Source organism: Aulonocara stuartgranti (assembly GCF_965226115.1).
Source record: "Aulonocara stuartgranti genome assembly, chromosome: 2".
Taxonomy (NCBI): domain Eukaryota; kingdom Metazoa; phylum Chordata; class Actinopteri; order Cichliformes; family Cichlidae; genus Aulonocara; species Aulonocara stuartgranti.
The window spans coordinates 19,563,737-19,591,476 of record NC_138940.1 but is presented as its reverse complement, the minus strand read 5'-3'; the positions used below and the strand labels follow the sequence as shown (position 1 = coordinate 19,591,476).

The window sequence follows — 27,740 nt, the reverse complement described above, 5'->3', positions numbered from 1 at the left end:
TATAACCTTGCCCCGGACCATTGTGGGGACGAACAGTCGTCCATCAGGGCCCGTCCCTGGGTCCGGCTCCTGTTGCTGGGCCTCTTTAACCATCCTCTCGATCTCCCATGTGATAGCTCCCACGATGCAAGTGGCGGGCAGAATGGGTCTCTGCTTCTCTCCGTCATCCGTGTGTGGTGCAAATTGGCGTGAGAGAGCATCGGGTTTCGTGTTGCGTGATCCTGGTCTGTAGGTTATAGTGATATTGAAACGTGTAAAGAACAGGGCCCACCTGGCTTGACGTGCGTTAAGACGCTTAGCTGCCTGGATATACGCCAAGTTCTTATGGTCCGTCCAAACCACAACGGGGTGTTCACTTCCCTCCAACCAGTGCCTCCATTCCTCCAGGGCCAGCTTGATGGCGAGGAGCTCCCGATCGCCCACGTCGTAATTCTGTTCCGCTTGGGTCAGCCGTCGAGAGAAGTAGGCACATGGATGCAGCTTGCCACCCACCCGCTGGGAGAGAACGGCCCCCACCCCCGAATCCGATGCGTCCACTTCCACCACAAATGGTCGGGTGAGGTCAGCCTGGATCAAAATGGGAGCAGAGGAAAACAGTTGTTTCAAACGAGCAAATGCCTGCTGCGCGGAACTAGACCATAGAAAGGGCAGTTTGGGAGAAGTGAGTTGTGTGAGGGGAGAAACCACCTGGCTAAAGTTCCTGATGAACCTCCTGTAAAAGTTGGCGAACCCAATAAACCTTTGCAGTTCTCGACGCGTCTTGGGTTCGGGCCACTCCACCACTGCCTTCACCTTAGCAGGATCGGCTCGTAGCCGCCCCTCCTCCACAATAAACCCCAAAAACGGCACAGACTGAACATGAAACTGGCATTTCTCACCCTTGACGAAAAGTCGATTTTCCAGCAGACGCTGCAGCACCAGTCGCACCTGTTTCACATGTTCGGCTCGAGTCTTAGAGAAGATGAGAATGTCGTCTAAATAGACAAACACAAAATGATTAATAAAGTCACGCAGCACATCATTAACCATTGCTTGGAAGACAGCGGGGGCGTTGGTGAGTCCGAATGGCATGACCAGATATTCGAAGTGCCCCAAATGGGTGTTAAACGCCGTCTTCCATTCATCCCCCTCACGAACACGAACCAGGTGGTATGCATTACGGAGATCGACTTTGGAGAAGATAGTCGCCCCTTGGAGTAGTTCAAACGCTGAGACAAGAAGAGGGAGGGGATATCTGTTCTTGACGGTGATCTTGTTCAGGCCCCGAAAATCAATACAGGGGCGGAGAGACCTGTCCCTCTTCTCTACAAAGAAGAATCCAGCCCCCAGAGGGGATGTAGATGGGCGAATTAAGCCGGCAGCGAGAGAGTCTGTAATGTAGCGCTCCATCGTCTCACGTTCAGGCTTTGAGATGCTGTAAAGCCGGCTGGTGGGTAATGGGGCGCCAGGGTGCAGATCTATCCCGCAATCATAAGGGCGATGAGGCGGGAGAGACACTGCTAGGTCTTTGCTGAATACTTGAGCCAGGTCGTGGTACTCTGGAGGGGCGGCTGAGAGATCGGGTGCCTTCACCTGAGCCGCCGGATTTAGGGGCACTAAACTGGGCACCGCTGCACGTAAACAATGTTCATGGCACCACTCGCTCCAGCCTGTCACGCGTCCCTGAGCCCAGTCGATCTGCGGATTGTGCTGTTTGAGCCATGGGAACCCCAAGACCAATGGGGTGCCGGGGGCTTTAAACAGAAACAGGGAAACTCTCTCAACATGGTTACCAGAAAGAACTAAAGTCAGATCGACAGTGCGATGGGTTATTGCCGCTAACGGGCTGCCGTTAAGAGCTGAAACCTGAAGAGGCTCCCGGAGAGGAACCGCGGGGAAGCCCAACTGCCTAGCGAGCGATTCATCCAAAAAATTTTGTTCAGCTCCATAGTCCACTAATGCACGGCACTGGTGAGTGTGAGATTGAAAAACCAACTTAGCAGAACAACTCAGATGGGGAGCAATGTTCATGGTCGCACCCGTCAGTACTCCCACAGCTACTGACGGGCCTGGTCGTTTCCCCGAGAGGGGCATGCGTCAGCAAAATGTCCCTTCTTTCCACATGCAAAACACTCACCCGTCTGGCGTCTCTTCCTCCAATCTGTGGAGCTCAACCGTGCTCCGCCTAACTGCATCGGCTGCTCCTCCTCTTCCGCTGACCGCGGGTCCGTCCCCTTCCACTCCAGGGCCGGTAATCCAGTCCGCCACCCAGCGCCTCCCGGTGTCCGCTTGCTGAACTCCCGAAGGTGATCGTCCAACTTAATACATAAATTAATCAATGCACTCAAGGTTTTAGGCAATTCTTTGGAAGCCAACTCACGCTTCAGTCCCTCATTCAGACTGTTCAAGAAAGCTCCCCGGAGCGCCGTCTCCTCCCAACCAGTCTCCTCAGCAAGAATCCAGAAATCCACCGAAAAATCAGCGACACTCCTCCGGCCCTGTTTCAAAACAAACATCCTATGTGTCGCACTGTCAGGGTTAGTTCCTTTATCAAAAACACTTCGAAATTTGCTCAAAAAATCAGTGTAGGAAATCTGAGGCTGGGAGTTTAGGACCGCTTGTGCCCACTGCAAGGCTCGACCTGTCAACAGCTCCACCATCAGGGTGATTTTAGAACAATCAGTGGCGTAAGCCTGAGGCTGCTGCCTAAACGTGAGGGCACACTGCATTAAAAACCCCCTACTCTTGTCCAAATCTCCGGAAAATTTTTCTGGGACTGGCAACAAATGTTCACGCCGTGGCGGAGGAGGGGAGGGGGGCAGTGGGCAGGCAGCAGCGACGTTGATCGGAGGTGGCACTGGTAAAGGCCCCCCAGCAGCTCCAGGTGGAGATAGCAACATACCTTTTAGCTCTGTCACAACCTGGATTAGCGCTGATTGCTCCTTGGAGAAATGTTGTAACATGTTCTCATGGCGTTCTAGTAGCGCCGCCTGGAGCGCCGCCTGGAGCGACAGCTCGTGCCGCCAAGGTGCCGAGTCCGCTGAGTCCACTTGGCTGGAACGTTCTGTCATGGTGAATTGGATTAAAGGACTCAGGTGCGAGACTCCTTGCAGAATGACAGTGGATTTATTTACAGTGAAAAGGTGAGTTAACAGTTCGAGTCTATAATCCAAAAAGGGCAGTGCAGTGATACGGCGACTTCTCCTCACGGTGACAGTGCAGTAATAATCCACAACAACTCCTGGTGCCGGCTCCTCCTCCAATCCTTGAACGCTGGAGGCAGATGAGAAAAAACACACGCTCAATAACGAAAACGTCCTCTCCTTCACAAACCGGGTATGCTAATCATGACTACGCTACCCGGTTTAGTTCAACGTTCCAGCGTTGGTTGTGACTCAACCGCCCCGTTAAATAGGTCTGCGCTGGCAAGGTAATTCTGCACAGGTGCGATGATTCTAGCTTAGGACACTCCCCTCCGGTCAACTGCCGTTCCGTGCCACGGCTTCCGGAAGTACATGTTCCAGCAGAAAAACACATGCCCAGGATGGAGAGGAGAACACGACACAGTAAACACAAACACCACAACAAATTGGCAAGACGATCAGTGAGGACCGTCTAGCCATGACAATTATCCACTGTTGATCTGCACACAGCTGTTGTCACAAACGTCACACTTGCTTACGTCACTGTCATGAGACATTCTCGCAAAAAAATCACGGTTTTAGTAACGCAGTAACGCAGCGTTCCTACGGTAAAGTAACGGTAATCGAATTACCGTTTTTGCAATAGTAATCCCTCACTTTACTCTTTACTTGAAAAAAGTAATCGGATTACAGTAATGCGTTACAAGTAACGCGTTACTGCCCATCTCTGATGCTGACAACTCTCAAACAGTTAGAGCACACTTCCTTCCTGTGTGTACATTTAACTCTGTAAGCAAACACAACACAGCATCATCTTCTAACAATATTATTAAGCGCTCTGTTCCAAATAGTAGTCAATGAGCCATACACACAAAACAGGAAAAGAATGTGTCAATTAAACCACAGGCATCTTCAGTTTAGAGTCACACTGAATGTGGCAAGTTACCCTGGTCTGTCCTCGAGGAAAGACCACTGCTCTCCTAATCGATCAGGACTCTTTTTTTTCTAGTTTTGAATTTTACTCGTGGGATGCCATAGGTGATGCCATAGGTGAAGTTGCAAGAAGGTTTGCTGTGTCTCCCAACACAGTCTCAAGAGTGTGCTGGAGATATCAGGAGATAAAGAGAGCAGGACAGGGCTGTAGGAGCCAGTTTCTTCTTCTTTGTGCCATGAGGACCAGAACAAACACTACAAGTGGGTCTGACACTTACAGCCCCACACCATTCAGATCAATTGACATTCCCCAGAGAAGAAGCAGGTTAGAAGTGGGTGGGCTCTACTGGCATTACAGTCTTTTCACCAATGACAGGTTGGCACATTTTTTTGTTGTCAGAGACTTTTCAGACTTTCCTGTCGGAAACAGTCTTCTTCTTTCAATAGGATTTATCTTGAAGAGGCATCTAATGAATTCTATGTAATCTATGCATTAATTGTGCATTTTATTATGTAACAACATTTCCTGGGAAAGTTCACCACTGTTCCATGTTTTCAACATTTGTGGATAATGGCTCTTCCTGTGGTTTGCTGGAGTCCCACAGCTTTAGAAATGGCTTTCTAATCTTTTCCAGACTCAGAGATCTCAATTATTTTCTTTCCTTGGATCACGGTGATGATTTCGTTCTTTGGAGGTCTTTTTTACTCCACCTTGTCAGGCAGGTCCTATTCAAGTGATTTCTTCATTGAGAACAGGTGTGGTAGTAACGCCTGGGTGTGGCAAGAGAAACTCAACTCAACTCTCCAAACATGTGATACACCGCAGCTAATTTATGTTCTAATGTTGGAGCGGGCAATCACTTTTCACACACGTTTTATCCCCTTAATCAAAAACACCTTGATTTAGAAACTGCATTTTGTGTTTTGTAGTCTTATATTTTTTTAAATATTTGAATATGTTTGATGATCTAAAACTTTTAAGTGTGACAAACATAAGAAGAAATAGGAAATCAGGAAGGAGTGAAACGGTGTTGCAAACGCAACACAATCCAATTCAGATTTTTTTATCCAGTGCAAAATTACAACAACAGTTTCCCAAAAGCACTTTATATATTTATATATATATAAATATATAAAGTTTATATATTTAAGGTAAAGACCCTAATAATAATAATGATAATAATGATAACAATAACAATAGAAAAAAAAAAACAGAGAAAACCCAACAATCATATGACCCCCTATGAGCAAGCAGTTTGGTGACAGTGGGAAGGAAAAACTCCCTTTTAGCAGGAAGAAACCTGCAGCAGAACCAGGCTCAGGGAGAGAGACATCTGCTGTGACTGGTTGCAAGAGAGCCAGAGAACAAATAATTTAACATAGAGAGGTGTCTTAACACATAGTAAGTAAAAAGGGTGACTGAAGAAGAAAAATATGCATTGTGGGAATCCCTCAGAAGCCTTGACCTATTACAACACAACTAAGGATTCAGGGTCACCTGATCCAACCCTGACTTTATGCTTTAAACATTTTAAGCCTAATCTTAAAATTAGAGAGGGTGTCTGTCTCCCAAATCCAGACTTTAAGCTGGTTTCACAGAATTGGGGACTGAAAGCTGAGAGAGCTGACCGTAAAATTGAAGCTCCCGATATACCGGTCGATCTACGTCCCTACCCTCAACTATGGTCATGAGCTTCATCTGAACGAGACTGCAGATATAAGTGGTGGGAATGAGCTTTTTGCAAAGGGTGACTGGGCTCTCCCTTAGAGATAGGGTGAATAGTTCAGCGGCCTGGGAGGGCCTGGGTCTGGGAGAGTATTATTGTCCCTTATTGTCCCTCTGTTTTGATTTCCAACAATGACTATAGAAAAGATCACATATGTTCACAAGCTAGTTAGTAATGTATCTGCTGGTACTGGGAAGATCATGTGTAGAGGAGTGCTGGAAATAGTGCTCTTAACTCATCTTGTGACAAAGAAAAATACTGTGACTTCTACAAGAAAAGTTTACCTTGTTTAGGGGTACTGATGCTGTCATGTGACTTACTCATATACACTCAGTGATGCTGAATATTTGCAAATCTAGATTATACAAAATAAGTGAATTATTTCAAAGCATTTTACGGAGTCTCAATGGATATCAATGGCACAATGGGTCATCCTTGTTAAATAATGGCAGTAATTAATTAATATGCAGGACAGTTTAGCTCAAAGGTGAAACAGCTGACCTGCTGGGTCTTTGCCTTACAATATAAAATGCCTTTAGGTGATTTTTCTTGGGAACTGGCCTGTATAAATAAAGCTGAATAGCACTGAACTAACACTACTGTACAATAGGTAACTCATGTACCTGAAACATACACACACACACACACACACACTGATGAGGTCATTCTCCCCCCATTTCATTTTGTTGTGCCAGTGTAGTGAATATGAAGTAGGAGCAGAACAGTGCCGTGCATATCAATGTGTCCTTAATAAATTATGAACCAGCTGTAGGGAGAAAGAAGCATGTTTGTGTTTCTCACTGTGTGGCCTACAAATTCACCAGAGACAAAAAAAAAATGTAGATTTAAATAAAAGTAAAACAAAAAATAAAACACTGTTTTCAAAAGTCAGCGTCCTACAAATCACCTGTCCTGAAAAGTAATTCACAACATCTAAATTAGCAATTTAAAGACTCACATCTGTGTTTCATCTCCATTTCCACCCCAGAAATTGAGCTTAATATTCATTTGTACATTGAGTTATTGGACTTTCTAGCACTGTTGCTAGGTGATAACCGGAACAAAATCGCCATCAGCATTACTGAAACACATCATCAGATAAGGCTACAACCAGCTAATATTTATCATGAAACAGAAGGCACAGTGTGTGTGTGTGTGTGTGTGTGTGTGTGTGTGTGTGTGTGTGTGTGTGTGTGTGTGTGTTGGGGGGGTGGAGGGATAAATGAAAGAATTAGTGTTGGGCTTGCTGTGACCTTGATGGCATATAACATGCTGCAGGCTAAGATGTAGTGCAGGTTTATGGATGCAGTTCTTCATAATGGAATGAATGATCTTTATAGTATCTTTAGAAAGTAATTTTTGACAAAAATAAGCCAAATTCAGCTGTTTGAACTGCATGACATACAAGCAGACAACATTAACCAAGGAGGGTTTATGATTATGGCCACTCCAGGACATTCACTGGTGGTCCCAAAGCCACTCGTTTGTTGCATGTGTGTTTAGAGTTGTTGTCCTGTTGGGAGATAAACCTTCGCCTGAGTCCAAGGTGCAGAGTGCTGTGAAGCAGTTTATTATCAAGATGGATTAACCTTTCCTCCACCCTGACTAGTCTCCCAGTTCCTGCTGCCAAAAAACATCCCCATAGCATGATGCTGCCAGCACCATGCTTCACTGTAGGGATGGTATTGGTCAGCTGATGAGCAGTGCCTGATTGCTTTGGCATTCAGGCAAATGGGCTGATTGGTGGAGTGCTGCAGAAATAGCTGCCCTATCCTCAGTCAGAGAGGTGACCAAGAACCTGATGGTCACTTTGACAAAGGCCCTAACACCCCAATCGCTCAGCTTGGCCAGCTGGCGAACTCTAGGAAGAGTCCTGGTGATTCCAAATGTCTTCCATTTAGAGCTGATGGAAGCCAGTGTGCTCACTGGGACCTGCAGAAATGCTGCAGACATTTTTCTACACCATTTGCCATACTTATGCTCCGATACAATCTTGTCTTATGGGTCTACAGAAAGTTTCTTGGACTTAATGACTTGGTTTGTTTGTGCTTTAACATCATGTCAAAAATCATGTCAGTCATGGTTATCGTGTTGTAACAAAGGCAGTGAATACCTACAGTGGGGCAAAAAAGTATTTAGTCAGCCACCGATTGTGCAAGTTCCCCCACCTAAAATGATGACAGAGGTCAGTAATTTGCACCAGAGGTACACTTCAACTGTGAGAGACAGAATGTGAAAAAAAAATCCATGAATCCACATGGTAGGATTTGTAAAGAATTTATTCGTAAATCAGGGTGGAAAATAAGTATTTGGTCACCTCAAACAGGTTATATTTTAGTTTTTTATTTTTCATACACTTGAATGCAAACTTTTTGACCTTGACATTATTGGTTATTGTGTGTAGAACTTTTAGGTGAAAAATCGATGTAATCCAATAATAAGGTTGTTACATTACAATGGTGAATAGTTAAAGACTGCTGCTCGCTGTATTTACTGGACTACTGATATTATTTAGCTTCAGCTCAGTTGTTTCAAGTTTGGTAAAGTTTAATTTAGGAATTTCTGAACTTACTGAAGTTTTCTTATATCAGGAGTGATGATAGAGAAGATTCTCACGGTATTTGAAAGCTCTCTTCAGTGCTTCATAGCAATAGAACTCAATATATTTTATTTACTGGCTTTACTGTTATTGTTAGCATTGATCATTAAAGGGTTAAGCTTATTTATTAGACTAGTATTACATTGTGATAATATAGGATGCAGTCAATTTGAATCACACTAACTGGATTTTGTACATCATGCTTAAGGATTTGTGCTCCTTGTAGATATAACTTATAAAAATGAAAAGAGAGATGTCTCAACTATGTAACAATAGGAAAAGAAAGCACACCAACATGCACAACCCTGGTGGGCAGAAGCCAGTCTCACGAGCGCCTGTGAAATGTCTTACTTTGAAACTTTTAACAGAGTGTTGTTAAAAAAAGATGCTCCTTCTGCAATGACTCATCAGCCTGAAAGAGAAACACAAGCAGGTAGGAATAAAGTTTCAATCGTGCCGAATAATTCTCCTTTAATGCATCTGCCTCACCTGCGACCTCTATCATTTAATCCAGAGTAATTCAACATAAGAACTCCAGCCCAGTGCCAGGGGATCAGGTGCTTTTGTTATTTTTAGGTCAGTGTTTCTTGGCCCTGTGTCACCTGCTACAAGCTGAACATGATCCAACAACAAGGAGCCCATAAGCTTTGATTAAATCATTAAATTGTCATAAGGTTGTTTTGGAAAACCGCAACAGGGCAGCACGATTCCACACGTTCACACCCACGGCGCATGCTTGAGTGAGTGCGCAGATGCACACACACACATGAAGACGTGTGTGTCACATATACACAGCTGTACACACACACACACACACACACACACACACACACAGACATAGATAGCAACACTCGATCTGTTTAGCTGCTGTTTTATTCATAGTTATTCTTTACAGTGGAAGTTGATCCAAAGGGGAACTGAGCTGAGCACCTGTACTTCCTCTCGGATCATGTGATACTGTTGGATCGTTAGTGTGCACACATCTATCCATGAGGTGTTGAATCACATTGAACAGGATCGAGGGTAATTCATTTCTCCCTTTATCTTGTTTCTTTGTAAGCAGCCATCTCCCCTCTGTGTAGCTGTGTATGTACGTGTGTGTGTGTGTGTCTGTGTGTGTGTGTGTGTGTGTGCTGCTCTCTCGTACACTGACTTCAATTTCATTAAGATGTGTCTGAACTTTCTAGAGTGTCATGGTCCTGTAACCTGAACCCATGGCCGACGCGGCTTTGATGGCTTAACTCTCCTTTTCCAGCTGGCCAACAATCAGTTTAAGTTAGCTACATGTTTACCATCATGTTTATGTGTTTCTACACTTCTTGGTTTATTGTCCTGAATTTGTTTTTCCAAAGGCCTTCATATACAATACACACATTTTCCAGGAAAATGGAATCAAAATGCAAGGCTGTAGCACACAAGTTATTTTTTTCTTCCATCCTTAATTAAATCTACCTCTGCCTCAGCGAACAGCCGTTCTGCCAGATGCTAATCCCACCCTCAGTCATAGGTTATGACTTGTAACTTCCAAAGCCTTAGGAAATAAAACCAAGCAGAAACTTAGGCTTCATTCTCTCCAAGTATTTACTGCTTTTTATGATCTGAATAAATAAAAAAAAAAGACAAAATGTGCAGAAAACCATCACAAAAGATGTCATCATATTTTTATGCCTAACTTTCATATTTAACCTTAAAAGTAATAGTAATAATGCTGACCATCAATACTACCTTTATTGGATCTATTGGTTCATCATTTCTTTTGTTCTCTCCTCATCAAGTTGTGCAACAAGCAGAGTTTCCTGCCTTGTTCACGGCCGATCTGTAGCAGGTGTGCCCTTTTATGGTAATTCTAACCATTTGAGGCTCACACACACCTTTAGTTTCTTGTAAAAAGCATGCAGGAGCAAATCCACAGGCAGGAGAACAGTAATAAATTCAAAGGTTTGTTCCCGATCAGGCAAAACTGAAGGACAGTCAGGAAATGTCCTATTAGCACATCTGACCATCAAAAATGGTCCTTGACTGTAAAAGGAACTGAATTAATCTGCACAAAAATAACAGATAATACGAATGATAAGTGATGTAACTAAGTAAAATTGTTTAGTAATATTACACATATGGCAATGATGAACACCATAATGGATATCCACAGCTACAGGGGATTATTTGTTCTTATTTCATATATATCACATATGATGTGTTGAAATTGACTATGTTTAATACATAGATAATAAAACGCCACACACCTTCTTTAACCTCACTGATAACTGAGAGAACAGTTCTAGCTGAATTTAGATGCACAAACATTCATCATATTTGCGGAAAATTACTGGGTTTCGTCCTTTCTATACAAAAGATTTTGAAAGACTGTTGGCGAGCTTATTTTGAAGTTCTACCTGCTGGTGGAACGGCGCTGTAGCTTTGTTGAGAGGATGATCTGCTGGGCTGCTTTGTCAGATCTGATGTATACTGCAGTGGTTCCAAACAAGTTCAGGGCTTTATGATCAAAATAAGTTTGAAGTCCTTGGTGCGTTCATGATCAGTCGTAGTGCTTAGAAGTGCACTCTTTTCACTGCAGCTGCTGTTTGTTTCTAATGAAAAGCTAAGAATAGGGAGGTGAAGGACAACGTTTTTAGCACAATTATTTGCCAACTTTTTTGTTCTCCTTCTGCTTTAAACCAGCACAGTGTTTGTCAAAATCTGATATTTTCACATAATTCAATCTGCTCTTGAATTTTGTCTGAGTGCCTTCGCCAGCCACTCATGATTGGCAAAAGCAATTTCTCTATGTGCTCATTTAAAATAAAAATTGAGTACAATGTGAAGATAAATGTTTCTTTTTTCTTTGAACCAACGTTTGTTCAGTGTGTATGATCATAGCTTATAGAGAGCCTGTCTGAAACATTTAGGCAGAATATGTACAGTGGGGCAAAAAAGTATTTAGTCAGCCACCGATTGTGCAAGTTCCCCCACCTAAAATGATGACAGAGGTCAGTAATTTGCACCAGAGGTACACTTCAACTGTGAGAGACAGAATGTGAAAAAAAAAAAATCCATGAATCCACATGGTAGGATTTGTAAAGAATTTATTCGTAAATCAGGGTGGAAAATAAGTATTTGGTCAATAACAAAAATACAACTCAGTACTTTGTAACGTAACCTTTGTTGGCAATAACAGAGGTCAAACGTTTACTATAGGTCTTTACCAGGTTTGCACACACAGTAGCTGGTATTTTGGCCCATTCCTCCATGCAGATCTTCTCGAGAGCAGTGATGTTTTGGGGCTGTCGCCGAGCAACACGGACTTTCAACTCCCGCCACAGATTTTCTATGGGGTTGAGGTCTGGAGACTGGCTAGGCCACTCCAGGACTTTCAAATGCTTCTTACGGAGCCACTCCTTTGTTGCCCGGGCGGTGTGTTTTGGATCATTGTCATGTTGGAAGACCCAGCCTCGTTTCATCTTCAAAGTTCTCACTGATGGAAGGAGGTTTTGGCTCAAAATCTCACGATACATGGCCCCATTCATTCTGTCCTTAACACGGATCAGTCGACCTGTCCCCTTGGCAGAAAAACAGCCCCATAGCATGATGTTTCCACCCCCATGCTTCACAGTAGGTATGGTGTTCTTGAGATGCAACTCAGTATTCTTCTTCCTCCAAACACGACGAGTTGAGTTTATACCAAAAAGTTCTACTTTGGTTTCATCTGACCACATGACATTCTCCCAATCCTCTGCTGTATCATCCATGTGCTCTCTGGCAAACTTCAGACGGGCCTGGACATGCACTGGCTTCAGCAGCGGAACACGTCTGGCACTGCGGGATTTGATTCCCTGCCGTTGCAGTGTGTTACTGATGGTGACCTTTGTTACTTTGGTCCCAGCTCTCTGCAGGTCATTCACCAGGTCCCCCCGTGTGGTTCTGGGATCTTTGCTCACCGTTCTCATGATCATTTTGACCCCACGGGATGAGATCTCGCGTGGAGCCCCAGATCGAGGGAGATTATCAGTGGTCTTGTATGTCTTCCATTTTCTGATGATTGCTCCCACAGTTGATTTTTTCACACCAAGCTGCTTGCCTATTGTAGATTCACTCTTCCCAGTCTGGTACAGGTCTACAATACTTTTCCTGGTGTCCTTCGAAAGCTCTTTGGTCTTGGCCATGGCGGAGTTTGGAGTCTGACTGTTTGAGGCTGTGGACAGGTGTCTTTTATACAGATGATGAGTTCAAACAGGTGCCATTCATACAGGTAACGAGTGGGGGACAGAAAAGCTTCTTACAGAAGACGTTACAGGTCTGTGAGAGCCAGAGATTTTCCTTGTTTGAGATGACCAAATACTTATTTTCCACCCTAATTTACGAATAAATTCTTTACAAATCCTACCATGTGAATTCATGGATTTTTTTTTCACATTCTGTCTCTCACAGTTGAAGTGTACCTCTGGTGCAAATTACTGACCTCTGTCATCATTTTAAGTGGGGGAACTTGCACAATCGGTGGCTGACTAAATACTTTTTTGCCCCACTGTATAGACATTACCACGAGGACTAATTTAAAGACAAACCTGTTTAGAGTTTAGCAACAGTTGCAGAATGTAATTTGCTCTTCAGTTCCTCTGTTTTCTGTCCTTGGAAAAGTTTACTTCCTTTCAGAGAACTTAAACAAAACCCTGAACACGCCCCTGACAGTCTATCATCACTTTGTAACCCTGCACTGCTGATATCAACTGACTCCTTCCTCTGTCTCTCTCTCTTTTACACACTCACACACACACAAACACATAGTTGTTAGTTCACTTGATAGTCAATAATGTCAACACATCAGTCACTGAAACACAAGCCGAGTGTGTATATGAGGTTTTGGTGTGCACAACAGTCACACTACAGTTACAAAGACTCTGGTGGAAGATAGAAATCTTATATCAGGAGCAAAAATCCAAAGTCTATTCTGAAATATGCCAAATATTACAAGGACAAGCTACAAAGATTAGACAGGTCAAAGTTGAGGGAATGAACAACAAAATGAACCATTGTAATCTTTATGTTTCATGATCCAGACAGTGTAGCTCATCAGTAAAACACGGAGCAGGTCATGTCGTAGCGTGTGCAGGTCTTCTTGATCTGGCTGATACTTTTTCGTTACAAATGAAAGAGCGGCAAGCGGTCAGTCACAAGTAGGCAGAAAGTTTTTGTCTAGCTATTTTACTTCCTGCTATCACATTGGAGGGTTAGGGTTTTATCTGTGGCAACAACAAACTAACAAACAAAGACTCCCATAAACTAAGTGCAGCTTCTTTGGAGGCTTGGTAGTATTTTTTTAGGAAATAGTAGCTAAATGTTTAGTCATAGCTGTTGTGTAGTTGTTTTTGTATGAGGTGTTCCTTTAACACTAGCCTCAACCCTGGCATGTGAAACCTCCAGTCATTTTCAAAACATAAGACACCCCTTTAAGAAATACAATTAAAAACTAGGGTAACATACAACAAAACCATCAGAATATCAAATCAAACTGTAGTGTACAGCTGCAGTTATCAATTCTGAAAGGGAATTCAATCAATTTCAAAGTATTGCTGGGAGAGGATGCTGTTGAACTTGGTGCAAAATTCAGGATAAGAACTGTAAGTGCGAGTTCTTTAAATGTAGCAGCAAGCTTTCTGCTGAGCCTAATTTTAGCATTTAAGCACACCAGAATTTTGTCAGCACAGATGACAAAAGACCCAGTGCAGATGTGTTTTTACAGCTTTGATTTGCCTGGTTTTTCTGACATCATATTGAAGACATGGAGGGGTTGTCTGTTTCCTCTTTGTTGTTTCCCTGTGGCCTTCTTTCTCACATACAAACACGATATACTTTCCTTGTCTGGCAGTTTTAGCTGTAGATATGCAATAGGTGTGGAGAAGCAATTCACTCTGTATTTTAGAGCTTGATCATTGGCATTATCAGCTATTGTTTCAATGCCAGGCTACATGTTGCTCTTAAGAGGTAGGAACTGGGAACCCATCCTTTTAGAAAGGTCAAGCAGGTCCTCTTCATCCCTTTCAACTATTGTGCCCTGAAGAGCTTCTCAACTGCTGATCTCTCAACAGGAGGAAGATAGTCAATGTAGATTGTGCCCTGTTGGCATGTCTTCTTAATTGATTCAGGTCCATGAACGGAGGCTAAAATGAATGCCTTTGATAGCCTCACTGAAATCATACCACGGTCTAATTCTTTCAATCGAAACTGTCCAAGTGCTTGCTATTCATTCAGCCTTAGAGCACTTTGTGTTTCACCTTCACACTGTTCCAAATATTGTTCCGAGTGTGCAATGCAAACCTCCCCTCAGAGCCGTGGGATGAGCCTTGAAGTTGGGGGTGTTGAACTGTGCTGGAGGTGGGTGTCTAATGTGGAAAATATTGTGCCACATTCTGATATAACTAAAGTATGTCAATGATGCAACTACCCCACCCCGACAAGAAGAAACAGCCAAAGCTTAACTGAACTAGTCTGCTCTGCTGAGACAAATATACCAGCTTACACGCATTATTTCAACATGCCAGGCAAATGCAGGTGAGCAAATTCATTATGAAACCATTAAAAAGTTTGCCAGTCTTCCAGCTACAAGGTGTCTTAAGACAACAGCAGTCAAGACATACAAAACCTTTTGAAATATGGATAATAAGGATAATATTTTAGGCAACTCAAAAACAAAATGTGTCCTTTCCCAAAAAAAAAAAAAATGTTGCTTAATTTTAATGTTAAACTGCTTAAGGACAGATGTGTCAATCGGTTTGTGTCATGGTTGTCATGGTCCAGAGTCTGTCAACTCAGTGTTTTGTGTTTCTTTATATTATTTCCTGTGCTTGTTTATCCTGTTTTATCTTTTGTTGAGGTTTTGTTCTGTGCCTGCCTGCTCCCACTTCTCTGTGTTCACTCTGTCTATGGTGTCACACTGTCTGCTTGTGAATCTGTCTGTTTAGTTCAGTGTCTTGTCTGGTTCTGTGTCTGCGAGTTTCTTGTTTTATTCTGAAGGTCTCTGCCTCATGTGAGTGTGTTCAGTTTACGTTTCCCCTGTCCCGTCAGCTCTGATTTCTCCCAGGTGTGTTCCCCTCCTGTTGCTCATCCCTTGATTGCTGCTATGTGTATTTAAACCCTATGTGCTCTCCTGCCTGTTGCTAGTTTGTCTGCGTTATCGCCCTCTGTCATCTGTGGTCATTCCCTGCTTGGTTCTGTGTCCTCTAACTGCGTCTCCCTGCTTCGCCATTCGGGTCTGTGTTTTGTTAGCTTTCTCCAGTCTAGGTTCTGCTTAGTTTCTGCCCACTCCTTTGCCATTTCTGTTTGTAATCCTCCTCAATAAAAGCCCACTCTCATCACGTATGCCTGCATCTTGGGTCCTTTAATAAATTCCACACGGCTCGCCTCGTTGACCGTGACAATGGTGGTCCATTATCATGTTTTTAATCCAGCTTGGAGAAATACACATATATGAGACCAACAATGGGACAAATGTAAGAGTTTAAAGGATGGTCCATTATTCTCCTCTGTAAATAACAAAAAAAAAAAGCTTTTTCATGCAGTTGTGATAGCAGGTGATATTAGCTGATAGCTCATTTAGAAAAATGCACCACTTCTAACCGTGTGTAGTATGTGACATTATTTGACCATGATATTTTCTGGAGGAAAAGAAAAGCAAAATATGTGTTTATATGTGTATACACATATTTTCCTTTTTTTTTCTTTTTTTCCTTCCAGAAAATATCACCTTCAGGTTCTTCTTGAGCTTCTCATGTTCCTTTTTCCTGATGCTATCACTTGGCATAGCTAAATGACTGTGTTCTTCTGCTTGTCCACCACTACTGTGTCCGGTGGGTTAGCCATCATCAGTTTGTCCGTCTGTATCTGGAAGCACCACAGGATCTTAGCTTAGTCATTCTCACATTCTCAACCCTTTTGACCTCGGAACTTCCAGGTTATATTCGGCACAGATGGTTGTGTACACTAAGCAGCCAGTTGGTTATGGCATTCCATGTATGCCCTGCCTGCTAGCATCTTGCACCCTGCTGTTATGTGCTGGATTGTCTCAGGGGCATCTTTACACAGCCTGGGGTCTTGCCTGCTGTGATAGACCCGGAGCTTCTATGGATCTTATGCTCAGAGCTTGTTCCTGTGCTGCCATGATTAGAGCCTCTGTGCTGTCAGTCCAGCTTTGTCCAGCCACCGGTAGGACTTCTCTCAGGATCTCACAAAAGCAGTCCAGAGGTGCACAAAGAGATGGCCTTGAAAAGTAGATCAGCAAAGTTTTAATTGAGTCAGTTTTTGCTTTTCATGGATGGAGTCACACAACTTATTTTCATTGCACTACATATAATACTTTATCTTTTTAACTTACTTTAGCAGATCTAATACAGAGGGACTCAAAATTTAAATATATGTGCATATAAACAGCCTCTTTTATCTTATTGTGGCATTTTGATCTCAAATTCAAATGCCTGAAGTCCCACAACCATTGACTTGCACACACTGTTAACACACTTTTGGAGAGTGCTGCAAGTGTTACATTAGAATTTGATGTGACTGTGGGTGTGAGACTACATAAAGTATTCACCACTTGGGTTTTTCTCAGTTCTTTTGTTTCAAGTTGTTTGAAAAAAATTCTCCCATGACAGGAACATGGTGTGATGATGCTTCTTCTCTGCAAAGGGCCCTGAAATGCAAGTGCAAAGGATAAATGAAGTCAACACAACTTTGAAACTATAATAATATGTGAGATTACAATTTATAACCTGTCCCTAAATCTAATGCTGGCAAAATACTACAGGATCAGGAGTGGGACAAATTGCTTGCAGGAGATAGCAAAAGTCATATTCCAGTCCAACTGTTATCACTGCAGCAACACAAATCAGACAAAGTCTCACCAACTCTAACTTTAACCAGCTGCTCATAATCAAACCGGAAGACTATACAAATAAGAATTACAAAATAAGTTTGAATGTGTGTCCAAATTGGACTAATGCCACAGCATGAATTACAGTAAACACACTGCAGGGTTCTGCCTGATAGGTCTGTCTGTATATTTCTATTTCTAATGTTGCCATTATGAGCTGATGCTGTCTTTCTCTCCTTGTTATGAGGGTTTTACTTGCTGAATCAAGAAAGACACTTAAAACTACCTTTGCTTCATGGTGTTTGAGGAAGCTAGCTATTTGCAAAAGAAAACTGTCCTCCCATAAAGCACCTTGTTCTGAACCTTTGGTATGTTTCATATGAACGGATCCTCTAAGGGCTGTAGCTGTGCTATGCGTGTACTACACACGCATCAAAGAATCTCTGTGTGGATGGTAGCTCAACAAAACTTTAAACTACTATTGAAAGTATCACACATTTGTTTATTTCCTGCTGGAAAGATGTGGTTTAATCGTGCCTGTCCTAAAACCTTTAAAAGCATATTTATGACTATTTTTGTAATGAGGAAATGTCTCTATTTTAACCCAAGAATAAGCAACAGAGCTATGCTCCTGAGAGTTGGATTTACAGGGCTATATGGTACAACTTTTTGGATGCTCCGTACATTCCATGAAACGGAAGGTGTATGGTGTGTGGGAATTTAGTAGTAATGATACCCCATCAGCATCTCATTATGTATTAGTGCTAATGTTGTGATAAAACATATATTTTATGTCTACGGAGCAAAATAACCACAATATTTCCAACAGTTGGATTCCTGGATGAGAGACACAGGTGGCAGTTTTTACCCGTATCAGAGCTTTTTCAATGATATGAAGAGAACTGAAAGATCTGCTCAGCTTCTGTTTACAATACACAAGCTAGATGCAGTTGTTTGTGTGTGACATTGTTCAACAAGCCTTTGCTGCAGGCCATTATGAGCTATTTTAAAGCAAGGCCACAGTGAGTGAGTCATAACGGGATGACTGACCCTGTAGGTGTTGACGGCTTGACAACGAGGATCACATCCCAGAATGCCGTGGTTTCAGATGTTATGCGTCCTCTGTAACTATTTCAGCCCCATCTGACACAGAGGACATGTGATTACAAGGCTCTGCAATAAGCCTGCAATCTGTAGTGGAAAGTACAAGAGCTAGAGATAAATAATTGATGGAGGTTCACTGTTTAAAGGACTGGGTGAGTGACGGACTGACAGTCGTGCTTAACAGAGAAAGAAAAGGAGACAAACAGATTGTCCATTACATTCATGCAGTCTTTGTTAACTTCTCTATTCTTGACTTGAGGTTTCTTAATACCCTCACCTCGCCTGTCGTCTCCTTTCCCATCTCTTTTTCTCTCTTCCCTCTTTTCCATTTCTCTCTTGCTTTTTCTCATTTATTTATTTAGTTTGTGCTGCTGTTCCCCCTTCCTGGCTCAGGTGATATAAGGTATGGCGACAGCTATTGAAACCTGAGGGATTAAGTAAAGCTATTTTAGTACCTTAGGCTAACTCCACAGTAGCTATCTCACACAAATGCACAAACATGCCACAGACAACCAGGTGATATAAGGTAGAGAGACAAAGCCATTTAAACTTGCAGGAGGTTGTGTGGCTGCCTGCACACATGCACACACATAGCCTGTTGTCTATGGCAGAGAAAAAAGTTAGAGCCAAACACAGGCTCATATACACCACCCACACACGTGCAGAGAGAGCATAGTGTGACACAACTCCTGTCATGCTGCTCTCACACTGAGGAAGCCAGAGCACCAAAAGTCGACACCCAGACAAGATTTGCTGGAACACATCTTCCCTGTAAATCCATGCCATCGCTGTATTGTTCCACAAGTCAAAGCTCATTGCTTTTGTGGCTATATGTGGGCTTTAGCATGATGCACCATGGAAACAAATGTCCTTTACATCAGACATCCATAATAGAATTGGATGCATACCACAGCCCCAGCGCTCCAGTTCTTGCATCTGTACAAATTTACTGCTGCATGCTCCTTCTGCAAAAAAGACCTTACATAACCCCAGATGACCTTAAAGCTATTGTAACTGTTTATTTGCACATCTAGTCCAAAACAATGCCATTATTTGCAAGGCACACCATTGCCACATGAAGTACATGTTTGTACTTGACAGCTTGTTATGACGAGAGTCTTTAAGACAGATCTAGGAACCTTACAAATTTAACTAAAGCTTTATTAGTTGTATAACACTGCTACTCTTCTATTGACCACTTGAAGCTGTCGCCAAAAGTGAGGCAGTCTCTGTAAACTCCAATATTAGAATACCAACGTGCATCTTCACAGCCTTTTACTAAGAAGCTTTTGGTCTTTGTGGATGGATCTGCCCTCATAATTGTACAGAGGGTTAATTTACATAATATTTTTTTGAATAAATCATTGATTAGAACAAGGCGAATGTTTTAGTGAGGAATGTGACTCGTTTGAGTGGCAGATACACTGACGTGGCATGTGTTCACTGGTAGACCTCACCTTCCCATACAATACAATACAAATGTATTTATATAGCACATTTAAAAACAAGGTGTATGCCAAAGTGCTTCACAGAAACCAAATGAGAGCAATAATAAATACAAGTAAATAATATACGTACAAATAGAATATACCAACAGGTGGGAGACATAACTAACCAAAGATAGCAGGCATAGTAGGCACGAGCTGAAAGGCTGAAGGTTCAAACATAAAAACAATAATAAAAGCAAAAAGGTTATAGTACAGTTAAAATGCAGGGTCTAGGAGGCAGGGAAGGCAAGGCTAAATAAACATGTTTTTAAACAAAATTTAAAAGACTGAATTGAATCAGATAGCTTGAGGAAGATTACTCCAGAGGTAGGGTGCAACAGAGGTGAATGTGCGGTCACCTCTGGTCATAAGGCGGGATCTAGGTCGCACCAGGAGCATTTGGCCTGCTGATCTAAGCGCTCTCCCAGGGGTATAAAAGCTGAGGAGATCCATAAGATAGCTGGGCGTGGTGTTATTTATGATTTTAAAAGTGACCAATAAGATTTTAAAATCAATGCGATGTTCCCACATTCCAGTAACTGCTGTATTAGTCTTTTGGAACATTTTTAATGGAACTATTTGACAAATAAAATAACCTACTGTGGGACAGCGACCATCCAAGTTCTTTGTACTTTATCATATTTTATTAATCAGAGCTATGCTATGTGTGTTGAGCATGTACAGTCTATAGATACAGCTTGTTAACCAAACCCACTAGTGCTAGCTGATAATTTAGCATTAACACACAAAATGAGTACATTAATGACTGGCTGCTGTCACACAGGCGATACTGATCTTTACTGTCATGGCTAAACTAGAATATTTATTAACAGACAAGGAAAAAATCCACGATCCACGCACACTCTCACGGTTTGAGGGAAGACTCTCTCTCTCATCACACTCAAAGGAAACGCTGAAGGGAACAACATCCTGCACACAAGGAAGACAAACAGTAACCGAAGGAAGTTGCAAGGAAACACACAAGGACTCAACTAGAGAATGAGCCGGGGTTGTGGGTCAAGGTTCCAGCAATGAATGGCTGTCTATCTCTGCCTTAAGAAGGGCTGTGATTTTTCATCCTCTACAGGTGAGCGATCAGCCACAGGTGAGAAGGGCAGAGACTCAGAAAGAGTCCAGCCCACTGTCAACACTACACACACACCAAAACAGAGGGGGCAAGAGAGTGAGAGAAGGAGAAAGAAAAGGAGAATCCACTGGGAGAAGCAGATCCATGACATAAACACAGTGCTTTAAATTTACCCCCTTCATTTTATTTGCTTTTTTTCACATGTTTCAGAATTGATGGATGGACACTGTCCTTTAGGATTTTCTGGTAAAGTGCTGAATTTATGTTTCATACATTGAAAAAAATATGTTGTTGGATTTACTTAATTCAATGGTGGACATTTGTTGCACACAGATGTTTTGCTTTGGCAGCAACTTAAACAATTGAGTTAAATTAACACGATTTATTCATGTTCAATAAACTTGTGCAATTTGTGTTGATAAAATGTGACTTAAACATGTTTTGATGAAGTAATTTGAGCTCTTGGAATATTTTAATCCTTCACAATTTTCTCACGTTATCCCAACACGATTCAATAACTTTTACCCAATACTACTTGGTCACTTAAATACTACATGTTATCTTCAAATTACATTTTGCTATTATATTCTAGTATCAAATACACAATTTTCAAATGGAGGCCTTATAACAGATTGTATTGTTCTCTTCCAAGATGGTTGCTGGCATCCACCAGTAACCTTTCAAAACAAAATGTCTAATTTCACTGCATTGACAGTAGGTAAAGAATTAAACTGACATTACTCCTCTACTGAATCTATATAAATCAACAGTTAAATAATGTCAGTTCTTCCGTGTTCTCTGGAATCAATCACAGCAAAGAAATTGGACTGTTTCTTTTGAAAAATGTTGGGAAAGAACAATACAAAACATTCTATTTAAGGCCTCTAACGTCAAGATTCAGTTAAACAACAATTATGACTAAACAATTTGAGGTAATGTTAGTTTCCATTAACATTAAATTAGGTTACTGAATTGGCAAACACCTTCCTATTAACACTACCCATTTTACCCCAATAACTAAAGAAATTAGCACTTGCAGGTCAAAACCTTTATTCAAGAGACGCAAAAATAACATTGATACAGTGACTGTCAAAAATTACAGCACTGATCATACTGTGACATCTTGGTTCAAAACAGCACACTTAGAAATATTCAACGTTCTTTACTTCAACTGAATGAAACTGAAAATACCATTTCACACGACCCATATGGGATATTTAGACTGTATAACTGTTCACGCTACATCTCTTCACTAGTAAAAGAAAGAAAAAATACAAAGAGAAATTTAAAAATGCTGCCAAACAGACAAACAGAACTTGTACAGAGCAAAAGGAAAAACAAACAACAACAAAAAACGGCTCGTCCTCATGGCAGTTGCAGAGTATATAAAAATGAACCCTGCGATCCGTTCCTGGAATTGAGCTTCAAAAATGCAGCAGAACAAGTGTGAGATTTAAATGTCCTCTCACCTAGAGCTGGTCACCTCACATGCATAACAGTGAGCTTCGTTGCAGGAGCAGTTTTGTCTTAGTTGTGAGCTTTTCTTGAGAGCTGAGTTGCATCCAACTCCATTACCACCCATTGAATCACCTCAAAAGTGTAGCAGAGTTGTGATGGGTAACTCATGTTGAAGGAATAAAAAAGGTCCAAACAGCATGGCTACTGCAAAGGTCACGTTATCCAGATCTTGAAGAACAACATCAGAAAAGTCATTGCCTGCCGCATCCTCTGGAGACAGATGTTCATTGTGGTTTTCTCAATCTGTGCAGTGGCCTCAGTCAAGTCCTGGTTAAACACAAAACATTTCTTTAAGATTCCTTTTTAAACTCATCTCTTTTGAATCTACCAGTTCTAATGTTAGAGTAATTTAAACCAATGCAAGCAACATAGTAAATAGCTATAGCCAAAGAGTGGCCTGCCATGCTGCCATTCATGGTCTAACAGAGTTTCTAAGAGAGGGTGAAAAACATAATAATTTCAAATGCTTTACATTAGTTTTTGTTAGAAAGACACCGGCCCATCAGAAATCCAGGTTATGTCACTCAGAAGATGTTAGAATTTAGACTTTCAGCCCCACAATTTGGTTAGCTGTTGGTCAGTTGGTCATTTTTTCAAACAAAAGCTAATATAAATATTGGTGGGATTTTCCTTTGTTCATTAGAATGACAAATTTAAAGTTTTTTCACACTGATGTGACCCCTAATACAGGGGTGGGGATGGGGCCTCAAGGGCCGGCGGCCGAGTTCACTACCAGGCCTCATGTGAACTTCAAATTATTAAAGAGGACTACTGGTCCTAACCAGTCCAATGAGGATCAAGTGGATAACTAAATGCATTTTTAAATGTTGCAAAGCCACAATCTACTCATAAAACACTCACCATGAACTCCTGCACCAAGATGTTGCAATTGTCTTTCACACAGATGCGGAGCACTTTGATGAGGGACTCCGAGCATTAATGTCATCCTTGACTATTATAACAAAGAAAACAGAGATTTGTGAACTTTTCAGTAGCACAGAAGAAAATGATCCCAGACAAAAACTCTTGACTTTTTAAACCAGTCAACATGCAACACCAGCATCTACAAAGCAATATCAAAAGTTCCTGTTTGACATCAACTTTATGGATATATAGTTTCCAGAACATTTATTTTTAAAAAAAGATAATTTTTTCTCAGTGGGCCAGTAAATGCATGACGAAAATTATGGCATCCTTTTAGTGGAATCATTACTCACAGGTAATAGTTGACTGTTTCAATGGATGTAGCATAAAAATCTTTTAATGACCTAATGCAATACATATACACTTTGTAGTTAAAGAATTTTAAAGTTCTTACTGTCATTATGGCAGCTACATCCTTTAGCTTTGTGCCCTGTTCCCCCGATCACTTTGCAAACACTTTCAGCAGACTGTCAGAGAAAAACTCAGCTCCGTCAGAAACCTTGACTGTAAAGGCATGGTTGGGATGCACTGGAATGCTGCATTTTATCTGAAATGACATAAAATTATTTTGAAATAACAGCAGGCACTGTGCTTGGTTAATCAGTAATGTTTTGTTGAATAAAAACTGTGTTTCCAGATCTTATGGGATTAAAAAAAATCCAAAGATGTTTGTTTCTGATTTGCAACCCAACAACCCACAAGTTACAACCTCATTTCAGTTCAAGTGTGCATTAATGCGAGTCCAGTAATCACCTTTCTGGCAATACATACAGGTATAAGTTAAACCTATGGCAGATTTTGGATCTCTCAGTTGTATTAATAGGGTGAGTATGCATGCACCTAATAATTATAAAAAACCTATTATAATTAAGTTACAGAAACGAAAATAGAATATACTTTCTTACCATAACACCTTGAACCCACAATCCATCAGCTGACTCCTGGTGAAATGCAGAATAGAGGTCATCTCTCAATGTGCAGCAAAAAAAAACAAAAACAAAAGGACAGCAGGTGAGGGCAGGAGGGGTAGGGATGTAAGCTAGCATAATGCCGCTGATGATATTAGCTAAAGCTGTTCAATGTCCAAAATCTCACTAACACCACGGTGCAGTAAATACACAATGTAACTGAAGAGTCAGTTGACAAATCTATTCACACAGAAAACCAAATTATGTTATGAGTGCCTCGTAATTAGGTTTAATGTGATATTACGGCTCTTGTGCCAAAGACAAATTCAAATGAAAAAGCGCCAATTCTTTGACAACAGATAAAACAGCAAATAAGCTAACGGCTCTTTTTTAGCATGTTACATGGCGACACTCTAGACGTTTAACTACATTTGGCTGAATTATGGTAAAAATGAATTCAAAAAATCAAGACATACCAAAAACGTAGAGTTGGCTGCTCGACTTGACTGAGATGGATGCCTTTTTTAAACCACGATCCAAAGCCCGCGAGATGAAATCACGCGTGGTTTCACGAGATTTAACGTTGCTATCTTATTGACTTACGTCACCTGAACATGATATGAACAATTTAATACACCCTTTCTGCATATCATGTAGTTTTTACACTATATAGTTACATTTAACTTTAAAACATGAGGCAATTGTGTTAAATGCATGCAAGATGCTTACATAAATCCAAGAGATGGCCAGTCCCTTTTTTTCAGTGTAGCAAGTTGTCCATTCCTGAAGCAGCAAAGCAGCCAAGACCATCACACTACCACCACTATGCTTGACTGTTCCTTTGATGCTCTTCTTAGTTTTGTACCAAATGTACCAGGGTATAAACCATCCAAAACACTAAAGTATTCTGTCATCAGTCCACAGAATGTTCTCCCAAAAGTCTTGTGGATCATCATGATGTTTTTTTTGCCAAATGAGTAGCTGTCATGACAAAGATTTCCAAAGATAACCACTGTAAACTGCATAAAACAACATTTAACTGTTTGGGTCTTACTGGTAAATTTCTTGTAGTGAATAAAACAAAGCTTCCACTTTATATCTGGATTCACCTTCTTCACACACCTATGTGTGCTCTGCCATTGTCTGCAGTACATCCACACTTTTCAAATGTTCTCTCGTATGGAAAATGGACTTTGACAGCTTCTGTAATTAACTAGCAAAGCAAAATATGTTCATGGATGTATTCTACATAGTTTGAGCCAAACGCAGAGAGAATGAGTTTTTTGACAACTGAGTTTGGCTTTTGTTTCACAAGTAGTAACAGAGGAAACTTCCTCCAGAGTTTTGCTTCATACTCTTCAGTCTATTCTTCTGACTTGGTAAAACTGAAGAGGTTTTGAAGTAAAACTGTCAGAATCCAAGACCCCCTGAGTGCTTGGTGCTGCTACGACGATGGGCTGCCTTCACCAAATTATCTGCCAGAATTTTGCTGCAAAGAAAACATTGTGCCTGCAGTGTATCTTCAGACATACAAGGAAACCCATACATGCCACGTAATTTCCACTGAGCTTATTTCTATGTGTAGCCCTGTCTGCAGTTATTCAGGCTTGCAGTACAAAGAAAAAAAAAGTCTACTGTTATAAAAAAATGGTTAAAATATGAATAGTTGATAAAAGGTTTAAAAATCATATGCTTTGGTACCAATGTATTTCATTTACAGTTAAGAGTCCAATAAATAGAAGGGTTTCATGATTTAGAGTTCATTTTCTGTGCAGAATAAATCTGTGAAGGTTCTCAGTCATCCAGGTCATCGTAGTCAAAGGAGCTTGGAAAGAAAAGCGTCTGGACTTCTTTAAGTTGCTTGAAGACGTTTCACCTCTCATCCGAGAAGCTTCTTCAGTTCTAAGGTCAAATGGTGGAGAGTCCCAGATATAAACCTAGTGGGAGTAACCCCCCACAGAGGGACAAAAGAACCCCCTGATGATCCTCTAATCGCCTGAGCCAAGGTGGGAAACTGGGCGTGGGTCCCAATCAGCCAGGGTTTCGGGTGTGTTCATTGTGAAACCTGGCCCCACCTTATCATGCGAATTCCTGAGGTCAGATGGCCCAGGATGTGAGTAGGCGTTAAGGCGTCTGGGAAGGGATCTCAAAACTGGATTATAGATGGCAGAGAGTTGGTGTCGTAAACCCCGCCTCTGTTCAAAGATGGTCGCTCACAGTGGACATAGATGGCTTCTTTCACTCCTCTTTCGAACCATCTGTCCTCTCTGTCCAAAATGTGAACATTGGCATCCTCGAAAGAGTGTCCTTTATCCTTAAGATGCAGATGGACTGCTGAGTCTTGTCCTGTTGAGGTGGCTCTTCTGTGTTGTGCCATGGTCTCTCCAATGTAGAGATTGGAGAGACCAAACAGCCACTTCACAAGCGCATGGCACAACACAGAAGAGCCACCTCCTTGGGAGATTTCAACACCACATAGACGAGGGCCCTCAGTCATGAGGGATGCTCTCTGCAACATCTGGACACAGCCAGCAGCAGTTTGATGCCCCTGCACCTCCTGAAGTTTCACTGTTCCACTCAAGGAAAAAACACCCCAGAAAATATCTCAGGTGGGATCTGCTTGTCATGCCAGTAATGTTGGAAACCATCAGGACCATCATTCATCATCATCATTTGTTCTCATCAGAGAAGAAAACTTTCTTCCACCTCTCAATGTCCCATGTTTGGTCCAAACGGTCAGTTCTGTGGCGTTCAAGAACACGAGGCCTTTGAAGACGTTTTTCTTTTTTGAAGCCTTTTCAGTCTCAGATGCCGTCTGATGGTTAAGAGGCTGCAGTCAGCACCAGTAACGGACTTAATTTGGGTTGAGGATCATCCAGTGTCTTGACAGACAACCAATTGGATCCTCCGGCTCAGTGCTGGCGACTTTTTTGGGTCGGTCAATTCAGTTTTTGTTCCACAACCCCCAGGATCATTTAATAAATTCCAAATGACCGTCTTACTGCGTCCCACCTCAGCAGTGATGGTGTTGTTTTCAATCAATTGTCTCACTCTCATTTCTTCTTGTTGCATGTTGAAGCTCAACTTGGAACCTTTTTAAGATCCAACCATGCAAAATAGGATTTTTTGCCATTTTTCAAAGCCGTCTTAAACGTTTGATATGGACTGTACTGTAAAATAACAGTGAATATAAAATCTAATTTCTGTGAGTCTTCAATAAAGAAGCAATTTGATGCTAATAATTATAATTTTATGTTTGAGATAAAGTTTGCGTATCTCTTTCATACACCTTATGTAACAATCTCTTTCCATAACAACTTTCTTGTTGCTTTATTCAACGAGGGCACAGCAAACTAATTATTCTTATAGGTCTTGACATTAACCATCCTCGCATGAAAACACTCAACAGTGAGACATTTGAAATTGTTTTCCACTACATAATTTGGGTATAAACATCAGAAATAACCTTAT

At 41.6% G+C, this 27,740-nt stretch overlaps 1 long non-coding RNA gene across 3 annotated transcripts; it reads right to left on the bottom strand.

Moving 5' to 3' along the window:
• Positions 1-21,952: 21,952 nt before the first annotated feature.
• On the bottom strand, positions 21,953-25,059 carry LOC309718719. Of its 3 annotated transcripts, XR_014280061.1 has the most exons (6): positions 24,999-25,059; positions 24,746-24,877; positions 24,267-24,330; positions 23,756-23,908; positions 23,299-23,389; positions 21,953-22,704 (listed from the first exon to the last, which is right to left on the bottom strand). It is a non-coding gene; the product is annotated as an uncharacterized lncRNA (long non-coding RNA). The 3 variants fall into 3 exon arrangements; XR_014280062.1 differs by having other exon boundaries at positions 24,746-25,040; XR_014280063.1 differs by having other exon boundaries at positions 24,267-24,302; positions 24,746-25,040.
• Between the last annotated feature and the right edge of the window lie 2,681 nt (positions 25,060-27,740).